This window comes from Rhinopithecus bieti, unplaced genomic scaffold (assembly GCF_001698545.2).
Source record: "Rhinopithecus bieti isolate Rb0 unplaced genomic scaffold, ASM169854v2 scaffold_33903, whole genome shotgun sequence".
NCBI lineage: Eukaryota > Metazoa > Chordata > Mammalia > Primates > Cercopithecidae > Rhinopithecus > Rhinopithecus bieti.
In genome coordinates, this window is record NW_016814625.1 from 1,267,176 (window position 1) to 1,273,007 (window position 5,832).

Below are 5,832 nucleotides of genomic sequence, written 5' to 3' on the forward strand. Positions count from 1 at the left end.
GGAGGGAGGGAAGGGAGGAAGGAAGGAAGGAAGGAAATAAGGATCTAATTATTATTGGCCCAATTGGCTTACATTGCTTAGACTTACAAAGTTAATTAAGGCTTGCTTTTGAAAGATTTTGTGGCCACTAATTTATCTTATTCAAAGCAGTGTCTTCTAAAAATATATCATCTCAAGTGCACCACTTTAATGCATTCAATAAAGTCCTCATTTTATCTTTCCTCATGGAAAGATATCATAGGAATTCTTATTGTATGAGTATCTACATACAACAGGTAAATTTCTGTTTGGATTGTGGGTGAGGCTGGGAAGAGAGGAAGATCTGGTGGAAAACACGTTCATGATTTTGTACTTTAAACAACTGTCTGTTTCCACCTGTAATGGTCGAGAATCCAGTTATTAATCGTTTGGTAATTCAGATCACAACAGCATATAAATGCACAGAGAACCAAACATTCACTGTGGTGTGGATCACATGAAGGATAATCTTTATAATTGGCTTCCAGACACTAGCAAAGATAGTGGTATATAGCAGAAAGATCTAAAGTCATAAATCTGGGCTCATATGGAACTTTGACACTATCTAATCATGTGACATTGAACAAATCACTAAACTATTTTGAATACCAGCTTCTTCACCTACAAAATGAAATAGTAATACCTATTTCAGAGTATATTCTGAGAATCCCATGAGACAACATTTATTATAAATGTGAAAGTATATAAAATTATTAGTGTTATGAGAATCATCATTAACACAACACACGAAAAACCATAGTTCTAGGAATTTGTTCCAGTGCAACTACATTGAATCTGAAAGACTTGTACCTTCAGGAATCTTTTACTGCATGTGGGCGTACCCAAGTGAATGTGGATGGGAGAATCAAGATTTTTCTATTTCACACCACTTTTTCTTAATTGCCTGCTTTAAAACTTCCTACTTTTGTTTGAAATAAGCCTACAGGCTCCCTTGAAAATAAATCCACATCTGCCAGGTCCAGTGGCTCATGCCTGTAATCTCAGCACTTTGGGAGGCTGAAACAGAAGGATCACTTAAACCCAGGAGTTCATGACCAGCCTTGGCAACCTGGCAAGATACCTTCTCCACATAAAAAAAAAAAAAAAAAAAAAAAAAAAAAAAGTGTTTCATTGCCCAGGTGTGGTCATTGCCCAGGTGTGGTGGTGTGAGCCTTGAGTCCCAGCTACTGGGGAGGCTGAGGTGGGAGGATTACCTGAGCCTAAGATTTCAAGGCTGCAGTGAGCCATGACTGTGCCACTGCACTCCAGCCTGGCTGTCAATCAATCAATAATAAATAAATAAACCCACATCTCCCAAATTAGCAATAAAGTAAGAGTCCCCACATGAGGTGAGGTGGCTAGAACTATAGCACTAACTCAAGTCTCCCAAAATTCACCATCCTGACATTGGACCCTCAGCTTCTCCCTTTAGTCCTTTGGTGTGGGCATTGAGTTATCTCTTAGCTCCCCCCTGGAAGCTTTTCTAGAGGAACAGGGATAACAGAAGGAAAACACACCTAGTGAATAACATGGACTAGAAAATCTAGATTATAAGGTATGAATAGTTTCCCAGAGCCATCTTTGGAGGACTCCAGGGAAAGAGAACATGCTCAGATAATTCCTGCCTGTAAACACCCACCTGCTCAGATTTTCTCCTTCTTTTTGTCTTAGGTTTACCTGTTCTGAGAGAACTCAAATTAACCAACTCACCATTCACTTATGACTTACATTTGCTCTGGCAACACAAATCTCCCAGTCCTGGATGGTAAAACCATCTGGATTGGGTACCAACTGCACCACCTCAGAAGGAGCAGCAGCCTCTCCAGTTTGTCACAAAGCCATTATCTCTCTCTTACTCTATGAGGCTGAGGCCAAGTGTCAGCTGCCTTTCATCACCATATGTGTGCGCTGTTTTACCTGTAGTAAAGAGGAAAATGAGATGGAATGTGTCCAACAAAATTAGGAAAACAAAAGATAGACCAAGAAAAGCCTTGCATTTTAAGAACAAAAGCATATTTATTTGACAAAGCAGACAGTATGTGTAGTCGTTTAATAAACAAAGCATATCTGTGTTGAAAGAATACAGTGTGTAGCCATTTTAATCCTTTACATTACCTGCCTGGCCTTGTAAAGCAATGAAGTTTGCCAACATTTTTGGAAAGTTCTATGAGCACAGGGGTTGTGTCTATTTCCTTCTCAGTTGTCACTAGGGCCTACAAAATGCGTACCTAGGAAGTGTTCAATAAATATTTGTGGCTGCTATGGTTGCCGTTAACTGCTCCAATATATTTCTGTCAGTTTCCCATTTCATCTCCCATAGGTTGTCATTTGGGAAAATTTGAGGTGTTTTCAGCATAGGCTCTAAAACATGGATCCCATTCCTATTAAATGTAAATTCCTGAAAGGCAGGAATCTTACATGATTGGTTCACTGCTATCTCTAGTCCTGGCACATAAAAGATCATCTATAAATATTTGTTGAAGGGCTGGATAATCGCAGCTTTGCCACTGATTAGCCATAGAACTTTGGGACAGATCCTTAAATGTTGTACCATGGTTTTCTCTGGGAAATGAGAGTACCATCTTACTCATACAGTGGTATAGGGATAAAATGACAATGTGTGTGAAGTTATGAAGTATGGTAGGTGCTCAACAGTTTAGAAAGAGGTGGTAGGAATTTGGGTGTTGCTTACTTTCCAACTCCTGGCTCATTGGTGAGGCTGCCACTGGCCTTGCTGGCTGTTTGTCTAACTGTTGAAGATAACATCAGAATCTTTCACCGTTGGACAAATGCTGTAAAGGGAGGATGCTGATGTCCTATAGGCTCTTCCAAGGTTTTAAGTTGCTCATCAGTAACCCCTCAGTGGGAAGTCTGGACTAATTAATTCAATCTTCTTTCCTTTCTCTCTCAGTAGGCAAGAGATTATGTGTTTTAACTGCTTCCTGAGCAAAGTCTGTCATCGATTAAAAAGGAAATAAATACAGTAGTTTCCAATGTTTTGACCAGGGTCAGGGAATTCCTGAAGCATCTTTTCTTCAGATCCATTTGCTTTTCCAGTGTTCTCATTGAAAACTTTTAAAATGAAGGTGCCCTTTAATGAAACATAGCCTACATTTAGTACTAATAATAAAGCAGCAAATACTTATTACAGGCCTGGCACTGTTCCAAGCATTCAAGACACTTGACATGCACTAACTCATTTAACCCTTACCCATCCTATGAAGGAGGCACTATTAGGTGCCGTATTTTACAGATAAGGAAGCTCATCAAAGAGATTTTTAACCAGCTAAACATGATGGAACTGGAATTGAAACCTAGACAAACTACTCCATTATAAAGTAGAAAGGGATTCTGGCAAATTTTGTATATTGCCTAACTATGAATTAACTAACAAATGTAATACTCCCAGAAACCCCTGAAATTAATAAGTCAGTATTCTGTGAGCACCTACTGTGTATACCAGTAAGATCACAGGGGCTAAGAATACAACAGTGAGCATAAATAGATAGCGTCTATTCTTCAAAGAACTTACATTGTGCTGCGGGGGGAGAACAAAAATAAACATGTAAACAAATAAGATTATCTCAGATATTAATAAATGCAATGAAAAAGTCACAGTAGGGTAATTATGATAGAAGGGACTGGAGAAAGGGTGCTGTATTAAGCTAGGGTGGTCACAGAGGCCTCTTTAAAAGGACAAATATCTGAATTAAGACCTAAACTACAACAATGAGGCATCCATCCTGGAAGAGTGTTCCAGACAAAGGGGAGCTAACTTGGTATGCACAAGCAATGGGGAGTCTGCAGCAAGATGAACAAAGGTGAAGGTAGAAGGAGATATTAGAAAAGTAAGCAAGGAATCAAATCACTCAGGCCTTGTAAAGTTAGGCATTTTGATTTATTCTCATTTATATAAAAAGCAATTGAAGAATTGTAAGCAGGGAAGTGTTTCCTAATTTATTTTTTTAAACATCCTCTTGCAATCATGAGGAAAATAAACTGAAGGGAAGCAAGAGCTGAGACAGGAGAGGAGTTAGAAGATTATTGCGACACTAAAGGTTTTTGAACTAGGGTGATGGTAAGATGTGGTCAGATTCAGGGTATATCTGGAAGGTACAGTGGACAGAGCTTTTCTGAAGATATAGTGGAGTGGCTGTAGTACCTGATTTGGAATAATTGTTGGTGCCATTTAACAAACTAGAAAAAGCTTGTGAGGAAGAAGTTTCAGGACAGAAAATGGAGGGAGCAAGAGTTCTGTTTATTTATGATAAAATTGAGATTGTACCTACTAGACATTCAAGTACAAATGTTGAGAAGGCAGTTGGTATCTAATCGTCTAGCATTGGCAGGGAGTATTGAGCCCACGTTTATCTACTTCCTTAGCCCATTGTCTTTCCCCTACATATTATTGTTGCATATGTTGTACCGAAAACAGAATGAAAACAACAACATCTCAACTCTTGAATGAAGAAGTTGCACCAAGAAAAGTTCTATTCAATGCCATAAAGGTTTTTTGTTTGTTTTATCTTAGTTTGGTTTGATTTGGTCTTTTGTTTGTTCATGTTTGATTTGTAATTAATTAGCTTTCTTTCCCTAAAGGGCTTTTAAAAGTGGATCAAGACTTCCACTCCTGGGAAGATGGAGTAGATATATTTTCCCTATTTTTTCTCCTAACTACAACTAAAAACCCTGGACATTAATATAAAATAAATACAAGAAGACTACGAAAGATGGAGAGTAGAAGTCTGACTAGACTCTCAAGACTTGAGGAATAGTGGCGAATTCCCTGGGTTTCCTTTTTGCCTTGTATATCCTAGGCTTTGAATTGAAGAATCCAGCAACCCAGAAATATTAATTGGGCATAGACAAAAAAAGTCTCCCCAAAACCTGCTCTCTGTAGCGAAAGGACAGGGAAAGGGAAAATTTAGCAAGGCTGAAAACTTTTAGCCATAACTGCTTTATTCCATCCAATCACCAAAGAAAGTATGAAGGTTCTTCCCCCACCTATGAAAGACCAAGTAAGGAGCCTAAACTTCTACCCCACTGAGGCTGCAGCAAGGAACCCCAATATCTCTGCAACGATGGTGTCAGAGGAGTCCAAGAAGGGAGGTAGAACTTTTATCCTCACTCTGATGAGGCTCCCCTCTGATGATATCAGTGGAAACATTATGGGAAGCCTGGACTTCCACTCCTACCGGAAGTAACAAAGCACCCCTATGTCTCCCCCAAGAATGCTATCAGAGGAGGCCTGGTGGAGAGTCAGGAATTTCACCATTGTCCATCAGTACTCAAGCTATCCCCATCACAGTATCAGTGGAGGCCACATGGGGAGCTGGAAGTCCCACCCTTGCCCAGCATTAATGAGGAACTTTCCCCTACCCTGGGTGTCAATGGAAGCTGAATGGACAACCTGGACTTCTACCTTCACCTGGCAATAACAGACAAGCCCACAATCACATTTGATAATAGAAACACCCTTATCTCAACAAGTGATGGAACAATTAGAACAAAGAACTAGAAGAAATAAAAAATATTATCAATTAACCGGCTCTAATCATCACTGATAGAACATTCTACCCAACAAAAGCAGAATACATGTTCTTTTCAGGTACTCAGAGAGCATGAAGAACACAGAGGTAGAAATGAAACACTCACTCCAGGTGGGCCTTCAGAAAGCAAACGGTGGCAAGGTCTCCTGACAAGCTTCAAGAGCCATTGCTCTATATATTGCATATATGATCTATATACAAAGATAAATCATATCCTGGGACATAAAACAAACCTCCACAAATTTAAAAGAACTGAAGTCATACA

The 5,832-nt window shown here is 39.4% G+C and overlaps 1 long non-coding RNA gene across 1 annotated transcript in view; it reads right to left on the reverse strand.

The window, feature by feature from the left end:
* The window catches only part of LOC108515006 (uncharacterized), a 30,165-nt gene extending 27,090 nt beyond the window's left edge, over positions 1–3,075 (reverse strand). Inside the window, exons 1-2 of the long non-coding RNA XR_001881405.1 lie at positions 2,711–3,075; positions 1,747–1,935 (exon numbers count right to left, since the gene is read on the reverse strand). This is a non-coding gene — a long non-coding RNA (uncharacterized LOC108515006). The remainder of the gene's footprint in view (positions 1–1,746; positions 1,936–2,710) is intronic.
* Positions 3,076–5,832: the final 2,757 nt, after the last annotated feature.